This window comes from Ochotona curzoniae, unplaced genomic scaffold, assembly GCF_017591425.1.
Source record: "Ochotona curzoniae isolate NIBS_2020 unplaced genomic scaffold, NIBS_Ocur_1.0 scaffold_4701, whole genome shotgun sequence".
Classification (NCBI taxonomy): Eukaryota; Metazoa; Chordata; class Mammalia; order Lagomorpha; family Ochotonidae; genus Ochotona; species Ochotona curzoniae.
In genome coordinates this window covers 71,126,240-71,143,903 of record NW_024467122.1, presented here as the reverse complement: position 1 = coordinate 71,143,903, position 17,664 = coordinate 71,126,240, and the positions used below count along the sequence as shown (strand labels likewise).

Genomic DNA, 17,664 nt, shown 5'->3' with positions numbered 1-17,664 from the left:
AAGTAGGTAAGGCAATATAATTTTCTTGCAAAGAACGTGTACTAAAATTTGGATTAGCTTCATTCAACATGTATAACCATCTAACTAACCAAAGGGAAGCCAAGCAAGGAAAAAACCAAAAATCGCTCAGGAAATGCTTCTAACAAGTTCCATGAGAAAACAAAGGCAGTACTGCTACTTCCTGTGCTTCCGGTGACCAACACTACTACATACAGTACTCAGAAACAGATCTAAGAGATGGATCCACCTGTGCGTCTGCACACACTTGTCAGTTATCGTGTTACTTGTCTTTTCTTTTACATCATTTTTGACTGCTGTTACAGTTAACAAAGAAACTGACACAGACTTGGTCAAAATAGTCAGTAGCCAAATCATGGCACAAAGGAATTCTGTGCAGCATCATCGCCATGAACAATAATGAGCCTTTTCAGGAATTCAGGGAGCCCACAGAGATCAGGCAGGCAGGACAAGAACACACCACTTTGAGTGGCACACGATGTACCTGCTACAAGGTTTCATCTTTGATGGCAAATGAGGCTTAGAACAGACTGTTGGTTACATGTAAAACAGCACAGAATCTTAATGACCCTGGAACTGGAAAGCAAACTTGTAAATTATCATATATTTTTTTTAAAAAATTTTCTGCAACTGAGTTACTTTCCCTCAAATTCTCCACCATACATAAAGGGACCACCAAGTTCAAACTTAGTAGGTAGCAATTATCGAGCCTTACTTAACAAGGAAAAGGAGTGTTGTGGGCATTGTCACACACAACAGCTCATTCAGTGCCACCTGAATGAGTGACACAGAATGTGAACTCTATGATGCCAGTGACTGTGTCTTTTATGAATGACCGTATTCCTAGTCCCTGGAAAATGACAGGCACATGATGTTACTTCAAGTCTGGAGAGAGGTGGGTGTTGAGCACAGTCGTGGAGACACCTGCATCCCATGTCAGAGGACCTGGGTTTGAGTCCAGGCTCTGCTCCTGACTCTGGCTTTCTGTTAACTTACATGAACCCTGGGAGGTAGCAGGAGATGGCTCAAGAAACTGGATTCCTGCCACCCATGTGGGAGACCCAACTGGAGGGCCCAGCTTCTGGTTCTGACTTGGTGTTTGACTAGGGTATTGTGGCATTTAAGAAGAATGAACAAGTGGATGGAAGATCACTTCTTTCTGTCACTTTGTCGCTTTCACTCTTTCAAAGAAATGACTTTTTAAGAAACTCAGGTAAGGGGCCAGCACTGTGGTGCTACAGGTTGAGTTACCATCTACAATGCTAGCATCTGATATGAGCCCCAGTTCAAGTCTCAGCTACTTCTTTTCTAATCCACTTCCCTGCTAACATGCCTGAGAAGGCAGTGGAGGACAGTCTAATTGCTTGGGCCCTGCACCCAAGTAGGAGACCTAGAAGAAACTCATGGCTCCTGACTTCAGCCTGGCTCAGCTCTAGCCAATGTGGGTATTTGGGGAAAGAGTCCATGCATAGAAGCTCTGCCTCTTTCTTTCTCTGTAATTTTTATTTTAATTAAGGAGTGGTTCATGTAAAATAGAATGAATTAAGACCAGTCTATTTTGATATAATAAATTGAAATCGATATATACATACAGGGGGTCTTTACCAAGTTCATGAAAAACTTTTGCGCAGATTTCTGCATATTTTTTTTTTAACTTAAGCCTTCCAGGTGACTTGTACATGTTCCCTTCTCAGTCTAGTGTGAGCAAGAACTTTATGAAATCCAGGCATCCTCAAACCAATCTTTGCATTTCTGCAAGACTCTTTTAATCACCATCTAAAAACATAGGTATCCATCCACAAGCCACTGCTTATGCTTTTTTCATCCTCTTTACTGCCAACCACAGTTTTCAGAATGCTTGCTCTCCATATTCTGACTGGTGAATGGGGTTGATCATTCTTCTCAGGTTCTCCCTACTGCCCTCACTGCCTAGGCCACTAAAGTCATCACCTGTACCTCTGCTTGGTACAGCAGATGACCCTCCAATTCAGCATATTTGTTGTTACAGGGGCCTTCCTACCAAGAAATAAACCCACATGGTAGGAATATACTTTAGATGGATCTCTTCTAAGCAAAGTGTTTTTGCTCACAGACCTATGGTTTTTGTTTTTTTTTAATTTATTTTATTTTTTATTGGAAAGGTGGATATACAGAGAGGAGAGACAGAGAGGAAGATCTTCCATTCGATGAGTCACTCCCCAAGTGAGCACAAAGGCCGATGCTATGCCGATCCGAAGCCAGGAGCCTCTTCTGGGTCTCTGGGCCTCTTCTCTCCCAAAGCTTTGGGCTGTCCTCGACTGCTTTCCCGGGCCACAGGCAGGGAGCTGGAAGAGAAGCGGGGCTGCCAGGATAGAACCGGCACCCATATGGGATCCCGGGCGTGCAAGGCGAGGACTTTAACCACTGCGCCACCGCGCCAGGCCCAGACCTATGGTTTTTTAAAAATATTTTTATAGGGCCCGGCGCGGTGGCGCAAGTGGTTAAAGGTCCTCGCCTTGCACGCCCGGGATCCCATATGGGCGCCGGTTCTAATCCCGGCAGCCCCGCTTCCCTTCCAGCTCCCTGCCTGTGGCCTGGGAAAGCAGTCGAGGACGGCCCAAAGCTTTGGGAACCTGCACCCGCGTGGGAGACCCGGAAGAGGCTCCTGGCTTCGGATCGGCATAGCATCGGCCCGTTGCGCTCACTTGGGGAGTGAATCATCGGACGGAAGACCTTCCTCTCTGTCTCTCCTCTCTGTATATCCGCCTTTCCAATGAAAAAATAATAAAAAAATAAAAAAAAAATATATTTTTATATACTTCATGTAAAATATATCTTTACATATTAAATGTATTGAATTTGCTAACAAAAATGCTGCATACAAGGTAATACTTTAAGATGCAATTGGATCATAGCAGGTGACTTGGAAAAACAAAGCCAGTGGTTTCTAGTTAGGAAACAAAAAACATGGATTTTATTTTAGTCTTGGACCCCACCATGAACTTGGCTTGTCACTTTGGACTTGGAATGTGATGTTCTGGTTTCCACCTCTATAGGGAGATAAAAACAATTGCTGTGTTGATCTCATTTGACTTGGAGGATTAGATAGGATAAAGAATAGAAAACTGCTTTTTAAAACTGCCAATCTATAAACTAATATATTATAATTATTTGGTAATCAACCAAGCTACCAAAAATAGTATGTGTTATTATATTTAAGAAATAATTTCTATTGCTGCTATAACAATTTATTTATTAAAGATTTATTTTATTTGAGAGCTACAGAAAGAGAGAGAAAAAGAGAGAAGTAGAGAGAGATATCTTCTATCATTCCCCAAATGCCACAACAGCAGGGGCTAGGTCATGTGGAGGCCAAGAACCAGGAGCTTCATCTGGATCTCCCACGTGGGTGTGAAGCCCAAGCACTTGAACCAATTAAGTCACCTTCTGATGCTTTTCCCAGGTCATTAGCAGGAAGTTGGCATGTTAAGTGGAGTATCTGGGACAACAACTAGCACCTACAGGACATACCAGTATTATAGGTGGTGGCTTTACCCTCCAGGCAACACCGACCTCGTGAGTATGCTTTAAAATGACATTCTTCAGTATGAGAAGAACTCAGAGCCACTCAAAAAATACTCATTCAACAAATAAGGATGTGTTGCTATCTGTAGAGACAAATGTGTACGGCCCTGTGTCTGGCTTCAAGCAGTGTGCAGAGCAGAGCTGTTGGAAGATTCCCCCACCAAAAGTGCTGTTCATGAGATAGAGGATAACAATGTGATCATATACCCACTCTAAGTGGGACTTTTCTTCTGAACAATTGGCATGTTTGTTATAATAAAGACACTGAGAGTTACGCAACCAAATAGCTCCCAAGCCTGGCTATGCAATTAAAAAAATAAAGCTTTTTGGGTTCTAGCCCAGACCTACTGAATCAGATACCAATTCAATGCAGTCTGGTCTCAGGCCAGCATTTGGAAAACATCTACACAATGCACTACTATTCCCTCTGATTTAATCTCTAAACTGTTCAGAATGTCTGGAAAGAAGTTTCCTCCTATATCTCTCTTCACTTTTGGAGATCAACTTGACTGCAGTCATGTTGCAGGTGCAGTTTCATTTGACCAATGCTTTCAACAGAATCACATCTCATTCAGAATATGAACCTTCCCAGCACCTCCAAAGAGCTCACTGTGTTCCTTTACAAGTGAACAACACTCTGACCTCCAGCCTCTGGCAACTGTTGAGTGGGTTCAGTTTTTGCCTCTTCTCATCCATTATAAACTCGACAATCTGCGGTTATTTTTAAACAGTCCAATCAGCACTGTTGTGGTGGAATAACTCTGTCACTGTATTTCACATGGATGTCTTGTAAATGGTGTACAGCTGGGTTTAACTCTTAAACAGTCTGACATGTGTGCTTTTAATTGGAGCCTTGAGATCACTGACAGTCAATGTAATCACTGATATGGCTGAGTTAAAATTTACCATCTCACTACATCCTCTCTCTTCCCTCTGCCTGCTTTTCCTGCATCATTTTGGGAGAGCCAGGCTTTTTTTTTTTTTTTTTTCAGCATTCCACTAATCTTTCTGTTGGTTGCTAAGATGAAGGTTGACATACTTTCTGTAAAGGTCCATAAAGTAAAAGCTCCAGGCATTGAGAACCATGTCGATTTTGCTTCAAGTGCTCAAATTCTGTTGCTACAGTGCAAGAGTAACCAGAAGCCACAAGTAAATGAACACAGTCATGCTCAAGTACAATTTCATTGACAAAACAGAGATCCAAATGTGGCTGTAGACTGAAGCCTATAGTACTTGCCTAAAGCTTTATTCTTAATGGCTTTTCTAGGATTTACGATATGCTCCTTCAACTTACCATAGTCTACCTTCAAATAATGTTAGGACACTTAACTTACAATCCACAAGCCTCATAATTGCATATTTGTATTTTCTTTCTCCCATATTTTGTACTATTGTTATACATCTCTCCTCTATGTTCATTATAAGCCTTTAATATAATGTTTTTTGGGGGCTCGGCATGGTGGCCTAGCGGCTAAAGTCCTCACCTTGAGCGCTGGGATTCCATATAGGTGCCGGTTTTAATCCTGGCTGCTCCACTTTCCATCCAGCTCCCTGCTTGTGGCCTTGCACCCGTGTGAGAGACCTGGAGGAAGTTCCTGGCTCCTGGCTTTGGATCAGCACAGCACTGGCCGTTGTGGCCACTTGGGGAGTGAATCATCAGATGGAAGATCTTCCTCTCTGTCCCTCCTCCTCTATATATCTGACTTTGCAATAAAAAAATATTTAAATATATGTATACTTTTTACTTAAAAAAAATCCTTCATAGATATTTAGAAGTACACAAGTTTTTTAAAATATATTTTTATGTTTGCTATGTATGGCATCATTTATTCCTTTTTGGAGAATGTAATCTTATTATCTGATAAAATTACCTTCCACCTAAACAACTTCCTTAAACATTCTAATGTTTAGTTCATTTTACCTATTTGCAAGGCAGAGAGAATCAGGGGGGTAGAGGGAGGGAGAGAGGGAGATGGAGAGATGTCTCTTCCACTTGCTGGTTTATTTCTCAAATGATTTCAACAGCCAGGGCTTGGCAAAGGCAGTCAGGAATCACCAGTCCCATCTAGGTTTCTTGTGTGAGTGACAGGGACCCATCCAAGGACTTGAACCATCACCTGCTGCCTCCAGGGTACATCAGGAAGAAGCTGGGTTGGAATTGGAATAGCTGGAACTCAAACAAGCAATTCAATAGGACATGCAGATATTCCAAGCAGTAGCTTAATTTGCTATACCATATCACTCAACCCTCCTTTAAAAATTTTTAATAATGCTATTCTACTGGTCATTAATTCACTATGGCTTATTTATATTAAAAAGTCCTATCTAGCTGATATTTTTGGAAAGTAAATTCATTGGGCATAGAATTCTGAATTGGCAATTTTTTTTAACAGTGGTTATCACTGTAGCTTTTCTAAATATATATTTATCTTATCTATTTGAAAGGCAGTTACAGAGAAAGATGGAGGGAGGAGGGAAGGATAGAGAGGTAAAGATTTTCCACCTGCTGGTTTACTTCCCACATGGCTGTAACATCTGGGGCTAGGCCAGACTGAAACCAGTAGCCAGAGCTTCTTTCAGGTCTTCTACATAAGTGCAGGGACCCAAACACTTGAGCCATCTTCTGCTTCTTTTCCAAATGCATTAGCAGGGAGATGGACTGGAAGTGGAGAAGCGGGAACTCAAAGTGGTACCCATACAGGATACTAGCATTGTATGAGGGAGATGAACCCATTATGCCACAACACTAGCCCCTCATTCAACATTTTAAAGATGTGTTTCCATTATCTTCTGGCTTACATAGCCTCTGACAAGAAGTTGTCTGTTATTTTTATCTTTCTTCCTTTCTACTCAATGTGTTTTTTTTTCTGTGAAACTTTTAAAGACTAATCAGTAGCTTTCAAGATTTTCCTTTAAAAATCTTACTTGAGTGGGAGACAGACAGACAAGAGGGAAAGTGTTCCCATTCACTGGTTCACTCTCCAAACACCTCTGACAGCTGGAACTGGGTACTCAACCAACACTGCCCACGTGGGTGACATGAGCCCAATTCCTTGAGCCAGCATTGTTGCCTCCCAGGGTATGCACTGACAGCAACCCAGAGTCAGGATTCCTGGACCCAGGCACTTTGACACAGGACTGAACATTCTAACCAGCACCTTAACTGCTACACCAAATGCTTACCAAAAATTATTATGTGACCGAGTCTTTCCTACCTTGGAATTCATTAAATTTCTTACATTTGTGGGTTTGCAGCTTTTACCAAATTTGGACAATTTTAGCTCATTATTTCTTGAAACTATTTTTGGTTCCCTTTTGTCTTTCCTCTCTCTAAAAAATTTTATAACACATTTTATTTTTTTGTCTCTGGGTTCTACTTCGGTATTCCTTATGTTTTTCATTCCCACATCATTATGTCCATGCTTTCCTTGAAATCTTCAGGCAGTTCTGGAATTTCTGTAACAGATGTTCTTTACTCTCTATCTGTGAAGCTTATTACCTTGGGTGTATGTGCATCAGGGCCTATCTTTCAATGGGTTAATTTTTGTTTTGGTTATGATCTTTCATCCATAACCACACACACACAAAAACTACGTACCAGTCTACTCTTTTTATTTGGATTCTAGACATTGGGAATCGTAACATTGCTGAATGCTGGATTTTACTCTAATCCCTTCAAGAGTATTGGATGTGATCCCAGCAAGTAGTTAAAAGAAACTTGTGGACAACTGAACTGTTTTCAGATTCACTTTAGAGCTTTTACTTATGGAGCCTCTACAGTGGGGTTGGGTAAGCCTCACTACTAATGCAGGCTCTTTCCAAAGTCTCTCTTGAATATTTTGAATGAAGCCTTTCCCAAACTGGCTCTCTGGAAATTAGTAAAGTCCCAACCTGCATAAACTTGGCCTATAGTCACCCAGAAAGGTTCTTTCCAAGACTTTCATTCACTGTCTAGTTTCGTAAGATGTCATTCCCAGAATTCAGAGGTTGACATTTAGCCAAGGACTTGGGCAAACTATCTGAAGTTCCTAGAACTTTTTTTCTGCATAGTCCCTACCTTTCCTGAACTCCGCTTCATAGTTTCAGCAATTAACCCCCCCCCCACCACCTTTTTTTTTTTTTTAACCTCCTGTTGCTAAAACCTTCTGGGGCTGGCTGGGTTTCCAGGCAGAATGTCTAGGTGAGTATAGGACCCAGCTCATCTGTTCCCGTCTCCAGGGGATCAACTTGTTGTCTAACATCTCAACACAGTTGTTTCACAAACTTTTCACACCTTCCCAATTGTTTTTAGTGGGGAGCAAGTCAAGCAGCAGTGATTACTGTATGGCAGAAGTGGAAGTATCCTCCTTTTGTTTGCTGCTTTCTTCCCATACCATACTAAACAAACTCAAACCATTTTTTCAAGTAGATGGGATACAGATTATATTACCACTTTACTAGATAAATTTGATTTTTAACTAGCAGAATTCAAAACAAGTAGAATTCCTTTAAATGTTGAGCCAGAGATAGCCTTCTACCCCTGATTTAGGCTTTGCTCTATCTTGCACAAAATATTCTATCTTAACATGTGAGCTGTAAACAATGCTAGTATACACACACTGAAAATACTGCTTCAAATTTTCATTTAAAACATGCAAATTCTTCAACTCTGAAGTAGAGCTCCATGAATACTGAGGTGATTTGATTTTTGCTTTTTTTTTTAACTTGTTCATGACCAACTTACGAATTTTATTTATTTGTTGTATTTGACAAGACTATATAAATAATCACAGAGTTTATAAACAAAACACTCAAGGTACAGCTAACTTAGACATTCCAGCTTGGCCAAATACATAAACTAATAAGAAGGAAAATCATGTCCATACCCACAGTTATAGACTTACATTCAAATACCTAGTGAAATCAGGTGGGAACAAAGGTCAAGAAGGTGAACACAGCCCTTGGCCAGCATGTATGTGCAAAGGGGTCAGGAGAGCAGCCTCTCTAAAGTGGGAGAACTACATTTCTCCTGTTGCCATGCTAAGACCCATATAACATTAATTAATAGAAAAACATAATCTGTTTGCATGTGGAACAGTCCTGAGGAAAATGACAAAAAATGATTCCTTGGTTCTTTATATGAATTATGATTTATTACATGTAGGTCTGTTCTCATTTTCCTGTATTTCAATAAATGTATCTCTTATGATGTGTTATAAGGTCTATCACCAGGTTATTGCCAAGTGATAGAACAGCCAGCAACTTCCTTTAGTAAAAGATTATAATTACAAACAAAACTCCTTCTTAAGGGGTCGGTGCCGTGAGTGTGAGAGGTAAAGTCTCTACCTGTGGTGCTGGCATCCGACATAAGTGCCAGTTCACGTCCCAGCTGTAATGCTTCTGATCCAGCTCCCTGATAATGATTTGGGGAAAGCAGCTGAGTATAGTCTTCAACTCTGAAGCAGAGCTCCATGAATACTGAGGTGATTTGATTTTTGCTTTTTTAAAAATTTTACTCCAAGCCATAGACAATAATACAACTGATTAGGCAGAAATATCACTCTTAAGAAGGTTATCTTATCTATATTTATTTTAATGCAATATCAAGCTATGGAAAACAAATAGCAACTGGAGGCATATAGCTTTTCATTCTGCTCACTTAAAGACATCATAGCCTTTCTTCTGTAAGCAAAGCACAGAAAAGATGACTCATTAAAGTGACTGATTATAAATGGCAAGCATCAGGGCAGATGTAAGTCATTTTGGTTTAATCAGGTCATTAATTATTAGGGTTTATCAATTAGTTTTATTGAAGGCAGGGGAGTTTAAATGAATAGTAGGGCATTGATTTTAACTGAGACATTTTCTCAAACAAAATACAAATGAGGTGTGTAGAAGCCTGGAATTACAGGTCTTTTTCATGCTACTAAAGAGAAATTAGATTTTTCTATGGCAACATACGACCTTTTACTAAAAATCAAAACAAAACACAACAACAAAAACAATTGATTTCAATCCCTTTTGCATCAGTTTAAGTATTGGTGCTCCCTAACTTGAGGCTTTGTCTATGGATCTTGGCCAAGGTGTCCATATCATATTAAAGAATGTGAGAAAAATATATGATGAAGAGTGCCTCACTTTTTCTATCAGATTGTCTCCTGCTTTCATTTTAGAAAGACATTGGTTATCTTTGGTAAATATGTTCTTTCTGTGGTAGGTCTGAGACACAAGTGACAGTAAGGCCAGAGAGCTTCCATCTGCTGGTTCTCTCTCCAAAGGCCCTCAGCGGCTAGGGCTTGGACCTAAGCTGGAGCCAGGAATCCAAACCAGGTCTTGCATGAGGGTGGCAAGAAACAAATTATTTGTGCCATCACCACTGTCTGTTTTGGCAGGAAGCTGGAATCAGAAGCCTGAGCCAGGCACTCTGATGTGCATCCTAGTCACGAGGCTGAGAGCCAGCTCCCAGACGGGTGTTTTTAGGAGTCAAAACGCATTCCTGTTTGATCCTCAGAAGCAGCAGAGGGAGACCACAGGAAGTGCCTTCACAACTCTGTTGAAGATCATGGAGCCTGCATTTTGATGCTAACGCCAAACAAGTCATTTAAACCTGAGTCAATGAACAAGTCTATGTACATGTGTGCTCTCGCAGGCAGCACTAAGCACACTTATATTTAATTTGCATAACAACTGAATTCCCACTGATGCTCTTGCCAGAACAGCATGAATGGGTATCACCCCTCATCTTGTATGGCATACCTTGATATCTCATCTTCCTACAGTGATGAAGTAGCTCAAAGAAATGAGACTGTGTGCTTAGCACTGTTCTGTTCTGCAGAGCAATGAATTATTGACTAGATCAACTGGGAAAAATATTTTGTGACCTTGAACACATGAAATGTTACTGTAGCTGTTGCTCTGTACAATCAGTCATGAAGAGAGAGCCTAGCAAATGCTGAATGCGGATCCCCAAACCAGACCAAGCACTAAACAAGGTTAACTTTCATCAAACCAGCTCCCTCCAAAGGTAGACTTCTTTCTGAGTGGCAAGGACTGTTCAGCTGGGAGCTCACATGAGCTAACAATAATCCAATCATAACATATGTCTCCTGTCACAATATTTCCCTTTGCTTTCAGTGCTATTTCACAGTCAGCTGGGGTTATTAATGACGTGATGAATCTCTGAGTTGCAACAGTGTAGTCTGAGTAGAAAATACATGGTGGTGATGTAGTTCTGCCCAATAGTTTCAAGTGTGTGGAAGATTGTTAGAAAAGCATCAGGGAGTGAGAAAAGGGAAGAGGTTGCACACAAAGTTTTGCATCATGCTGAATCAACCAATCTGTTTTTCATTTATTTATTTATTTGTTACAGGGGATTGTTATTGAATAAAATCAGCTCCAGAATGTGTCATGGCCAGTCATTCTGACAACTTGGGATGCCCTATCCTATAATGGATAGTTTGTTCAAGTCCTGACACCTCCACATCCAGTCTAGCTTCCTGCTAATGCACGTTGGGAGGTAGCAGATGTCAGCTCATCTGCTTGGGCCAGAAGGAGCTCCTGGCTCCAGATTTTGGCTTTGCTAAACATCCTGGCAGACATCTGGGGGAGTAAATCAGTGGATGGGAGAGCTCTGTCTCTTTTCCTTTCTTTCTTTATTATTATTCTTTATTTATTATTTATTTCTTTATTTATTTTTCCCCCATTTATTTATTCTTTCAAATAAATAAATAAAAAAATAAATCTGTTGGAAAAGGCAAGTATGGGGTCAGAAAACAGAAGCGTGATTTCCTGGGGGTGCATATAGAAGCTGTAGTGTACTGCAAAGGAGCATGGTCATTTTCTTTTTGGAGAAATGACCAGAAATGTTGTAAACCGGTAACAGTAATGACCATCCAATTCTGACTAAAAATTACTGATTTGAAATCCTGAAACAGGTGATGTTATGGCCTGGAAGTCACCATAGATAAGGTTGCTTTAAAAAAGTCAGCCTCAAAACACAACTTCTCATTAATATCACTGATTAACTACTACCAAACTAATTGGAAATCCATAGTTTTGCAGGTGCCCTGTGGTTACTGCGGTCACTCTCTCACTCCATCATGAAGCATGAAGCCTTAGTTAATTATACTGATGATAGTATCCATATCCTTACAGAGAAAAAGGGTTATTTTCTCTCAAAACCAGCATGTACTGAAAGCTTGGTTAACTGTGATTACAAATATTTAAATAGAGACATTAATTTAGAAATGTTGCTTTGTTGTATTTATGTCTCCAAATGAGTATGACTGCCTATTGAGTGTGAACACAACTGGTTCAGACATGAAAAATTCAGTCAAACCACCCATAGTTGCCCCCAATAACCTCCAGTAACAGTTCTCACTGATTTTTTTTCAGCCTGGACGGATAGATTTTTTTTTTTCCACTGAACTGACCAAATTGACTGTGGAAATTGATATCATGTCAAGGCAACCCGCGTTGCCACCCATAACTGCCTCACACAGGAAACTGTTATCTTTGCACACGCCACATCAATTAGCCATTAAACAATCCCCTTGCCCAGCAGTGGGCTGAGGTGTGCTAATAAAGGCCCAAGCCCTCCAGCGCATGTGCTTTCTGCAGCTCCTCACAAAAGATGCCTCCGCCCACTGCCCAACCCTCCCACCCCGACACAATCAGGGGCCAGAGTGGGAGGTCACCCTTAGTTGGGAGTTGGCTGGGTGCCCAGGGGGGCTGCTCCAAACATAGAAACAAAAGCTCTTTCACAAAATGCAGTTGGAGTTAACCCACTTGCTTTGCGACAGGATCCCAATGGTAATTCCCCAGTAAGATTCACATCAGATACAAACTCTGAATTTTGCAACCCCTATGTGCTTTCTTTTGAGAGAAAAGGCAGATTCCATGATCCTGTGGAGGCAGTGTTCCCTTTGGGCTGTGATCTTTTCATAACAGGTGCTGGCGGTACTCCCAGGTCTGCTCCTGTTTGCTCTCTGTTCTGTTGAGACCAAAGACACTGAAACCTACCACCCATGTAAGCCTCATTGAGTGCTCTCAGAAACAGGCATGGGAGACCTCTGCAGGAAACACATGCTCAACAGTCAAATGTGGGGTGGGCTCTGTAATGGGCTGGTAATGCAGCAGAAATGAGCTCCTCTCCAACTTTCTCTTCCCCTGAAGCAATGTCACTGCTTCCCAGAGTTCCTGGAAACTCCTGGATGAGTTTCCAGAGCCAGAGGATATATTAGCAGTCTTCAGACTCATGGGAAACCTCTACTAGGGCACTTCAGAGATGGTTTTTCATGATGTTTAATTGTGTCAGGGAAAAACAACAACCAATCCATCTATCTAGTTATTTCTTGGGGACTGCATTCTAATGAAGGAGAACAGCAGGTACAATTAAACACAGACTCTGCTGACATTTGGCATTACACATTCATCTGTGCACAACAGGAATGCACTTAAGAGAAATCCACAATGCAATCTAAAAGTTATTCTCACCACTCCAGCACATCATAAAGGGCGCAAATATTCATGCAAAGGCCTTAAATAATCCTCAGCATTACGTGCCACCCCAATTATCAGTCATTGTCTAGAGTGTCCTGATATAAGTGCAAAATGCAGGCAATAAGTAGAGCCCTTTTTCTTCACCTATGATAAAAGCAAGAGACATGGGACAAAGGCAAGGCTCCTTATCAAGGGCCTAAAGAGCTGGGATTCGCAATCTTCCCTTCACTTGATCGCTTCCCGGTAACTGAGAGAGATTTTCTGCTCAAGTGCTGCACCTTAGGCAGCTCTGAGCACCATGTACACACCCTGCTTGGAGAAGGGAAAGACACCAGGCCTACAGTCAGAAGAACCTCACTTTGCCTGGCTCTGGAACAGTCTACTTTCCCAGGTCTGATATCATTGATGCTTACTGACTACAGGAATATTTTGGTAACGAAGGAAGGAAATCAAAGGGTCACTACACACAGCGGACTTCACTTAGAGTGCCACGTCCTGAAGGCCCATTCTGGGAAAATGTTTTAGAGAAATAATGAAGGTTAAGATAGGGTAACACTTAGTTGGCATTTATGCTCAATGTTAGAAACTGAGACGAGTATAATACTCCTGTATTTATTATCTCATTTAACTCTCATCTTGACACTTTAGACAGGTGCTGTTATTAAGCCCCATTTACAGATGAAGAAAATAAATTCCAGTGCATTTTCTTGCTCTAATAATACAGACTCAGACTTCTAAGCCTCAACAAACATGTTTTTGTTAATGAGATAACTTCTACTTCAGCTAATGGGCTGCACTGCTACATCAGCACTGGCATCCGAACAGCTTGGTGACTGAGAAAGAATCCATGATAAAGCAGTAGTTCTAGCTGTTTTAAGTTCCTTCCACTCCTCATGGGCTAGTTTCCTTTCTTAGAAAAAAGCCAAAAAAAATGAAGAACAGGCAGAGGAAGGAAACTAGGAAAGGGTCTCACATGCCCTTCACTTGGCCTCTTGGTTCCCTCCCCACCCCCCGCCCCTACCCCCGAGAGGCAATCGAATGGTAACAACTGCTATGAACTCAAACAGGTGCAGAAGTTGATCCAAGGTCACACAGCCAAGATGGATTCTGAGCAGAACCATAGCCTAAATGTTGGTGTGATCCTAACACCAGAGCTCTTCCATTAGACCACCAAGCATTCACTGTATCCCTAAGGACTCAGCAACATTTTTGGCCTCTTTGGGCATGGGGATACAAGATACTTTCCTTACAGGGTTATTAGAAGATTACAGATGCAAAAGATGGACTTGCATCACATCGAAGAGGTAATGAAGAAATGATATATTACTAACTACTATTACCATTGTGCTGTACGGCAGCAGCTCTTCCAATAGCGGAAGATGATCACTTCCAACCATGTCTCTCCAGAAAGGGGTAGACCTGGAGAGGTCTTTCAATGGCTGGCATTGCCTGTCTACTCTGCTTAATGAAACACCCTAATTCCTTTCTTTCATTCTGGAAATGAGAACAAAGGATGACTTCCAAGGAAGTCACACTTTAAAAGTTTCAGGAGAAAGCATTATCCCACAAAATACAATCAATTTATTCAGCCAACGAATACATGCTGGCATAATATATGTACCACAAATTAACCATGGCTCCCATCTCCTCACAACAGAATCGGCCCTACCATTATTGTATACATGCTGTAACGCTAATGAGCTTCCAAACTTCAAGTTTCCCTAAATGACTAAGCTATAATCAGAGTGATCTGTGGAGCTAGTTGAGTCAGACACTCACCCACACAATGAAAGCCCCCCATAATTGATACATTAATAACCCATTAATTGGTCTGGAGCAGTAGTCTTGCACACACTGGTATCCTATATGGGATCCCAGTTGCTCCACTTCCCATCCAGTTCTCTGCTTACGCCCTGGGAAAGCAGCTGAGGATGACCCAAGGCCTTGGGACCCTGCACCCTCATGGGAGACTCGGAAGAGGCTCCTGGTTCCTGGCTTTGGATCAGCTCAGTTCCAGCTATTGTGGCTACTTGGGCAGTGAACAAGGGAATGGAAAATCTTTCTGTCTTCTCTCTGTAAATTTGCCATTCCAATAAAAATAACCAAATCTTTAAAACAAAACAAACAAACAAAAAAAAACAACCCACGAGTCAACACACAAACAACTTCTAATCCCACTGCCCAGCAAAACAGAAGGGCTAGGGTAGAGCTGGGTGGATTAACTTCACTTCCCTGTGAGCACTTCTCCGGCTCTGCCTGTGATCACTTCCTTCCTCAGATATATATATATAAGAGGGAAAAGAAAACCAAGTCCAGGACAACCCTCTCTGATTAGAGGCTTATATTTGGGTAGGTTTCTTATAGAAAATACACCTATTTTTTTAACATGGAGCTTTTTATGTGAGGATAAGTATAATTTCAAACACAAGCTGAAAGAAGTAATACAGAGTTTGTGTGCCCTCCACCCGTTTTCTCCTAATAGCAACATCTTACAAAATTATGGTGCAATGATCACATCCTGAGTATGGATACTAATATTCAAAATAGAGAACATTTCTGTCACCATGAGTCCTCCTCATCTTGCCCCTGTTACCTGGACACTCTCTCCCCTGTCACGTTCCCACACCTCTGACAATCATTCTCATTTGTTCTCCATTTTTACAATTTTGTCACGGGAGCCCAGCATTGTGATGTAGTGGGCTGGCCACTGCTGCAATGCAGGCATCCCATGTGAGTGCTGCTTCAGGACGGTCACTCCCCTTCCAGTCCAGCTGCTCACTAATGCACCTGGGAAGGCAACAGATGGCCCACATACTTGGGCCCCTGCTTCCCACAGGGGGAGTCCCAGGTGACAGTCTGGGTTCTTGGCTTTGGCCTGACCCAGAACCAGCCATAGTAGTCCATTTGGGGGAGTGGACTAAGGGATGGAAGTGTGTATGTCTGTGTGCCTATTCCTCTCAAAAAGTAACTTTGCCTTTCAATTAATTAAAAATAAATCTCCAGGACCTGGCGTGGTAGCCTAGTGGCTGAAGTCTGGCTTGCACACGTTTGGTACCAGTTTGGTACCATATGGGTACCAGTTTGTAGCCCAGCTGCCCCCTTTTCCATCCAGCTCCCTGCTTATGGCCTGGGAAAGCAGTCGTGGATGGCCCAAAGCCTTGGGACCCTGAACCCACATGGGAGATCTGGAAGAGGCTCCTGGCTCCTGGCTTCAGATTGGCTCAGCTCTTGCTGTTGTGGCCACTTGCAGAGTGAATCAGTGAACAGATCTTCCTGTCTCTCCTCCTCTCTGACTTTCCAATTAAAATAAATAAATCTTTATAATTATGTATGATTTTGTCACCTCAGGAGATTCAGCTGTGTTCTGTGTATCAAAAGTTTCTTCCTTTCTTTTCCTGAGCAGTACTCCATGGCATGCATGTTATACTGCTTGCTTAACCATGCAGCGGCTATACGTCATCTGGGTCACTACCACTTTTTGATGGCAGGCGTAAAAGCTGTTATCAACCTCTATACAGATTTTTTTATTTGAACCTGGGATAAACGCCTGGAAGTCCAACCTGCATGTTTCGGGTTGATGTTGCTATTGTCAACACTGGGGCTGCATCAACTTACATTTCTACCAATGACTCAATTTCTCTGCATCCTCGTTAACATTTAGAGCTGTTTCCTGTTTTGTTGTTGTTACTATTTTTTTTTTTTTAAATTTCAGTCATTCTGACAGGTCTGTGGTAATACCTCACGACAGTTCTAATTTGCATTTCCTTTTCAAGCACTGATTTGCCATCTGTGTATCTCCTCTATGCGTCTTCACGTCTTTTGTCCATTGTTCTTCTATGGCTGAATTTTGAGAGTTCTTTATATATTCTAGACCCTTTTAAGAGAATACTTTTAGGTAACAATAGTTAAGTTCCCTGACTTTTAGAAATCATTACTGTTACTGTAGAAATCCCTAGTGATTACCTGGTGCACAAAAGAATAAATGACCAATGTTGAGAGGCAGGCTTAATTTCTGAAAATATTCCTTTGTGCAGATAGTCAGAGCTGCAGAAAAACCAACAACCCAGTGCCATTAGTTTGTTTACCTCAGTTAATGGGCTAAAATAAGTCTTTTCTTTTTTCTCCAAAACCACAAATGTTCATGAGTTATGATCTACTGACGCACTGACAAGTGAGTAATAGTCACACTTAAAGGACAATATTTAAACGATGCTAAAACAGGAGCCGAGGAGTGACTGAGCTCTCACCACCAGCCCCTGGATGACACCGAGTTCCCCCGCCCCTGCAGAAGCCTCTGAGGCAGGCCTGGAGATCACCCCTTCCCATGCTCCCTCCATCACAGGATGCAACCACAAGTCACTGGGGTGGCTCCCTGAAGCTGACCTGAATCACTCAGATCTGGCCGATTCGGAAGAAGAGGTCTGCTCCTCTAGAACGTACAAATAGGAAAACTCAGTATAATCGACACAGAAGCACAAACGGAGTTAAACTCTGCCAAAGAGGCCATTACGGAAGTTCTGTGCACGTTGCACTGCTTCCTAAGTTACTTGAGGATAATGAGCTTTGTTTTCTATTGATAGCAAAGCTTTCCAATGATTCTTC

General features: G+C 41.7%; 1 protein-coding gene across 5 annotated transcripts in view; it reads right to left on the bottom strand.

Annotated features, from left to right (window-relative positions):
• The window catches only part of MAP2K5 (mitogen-activated protein kinase kinase 5), a 251,876-nt gene that overhangs the window by 116,333 nt on the left and 117,879 nt on the right, over nt 1-17,664 (bottom strand). The gene's annotated exons all lie outside the window — the stretch shown is intronic.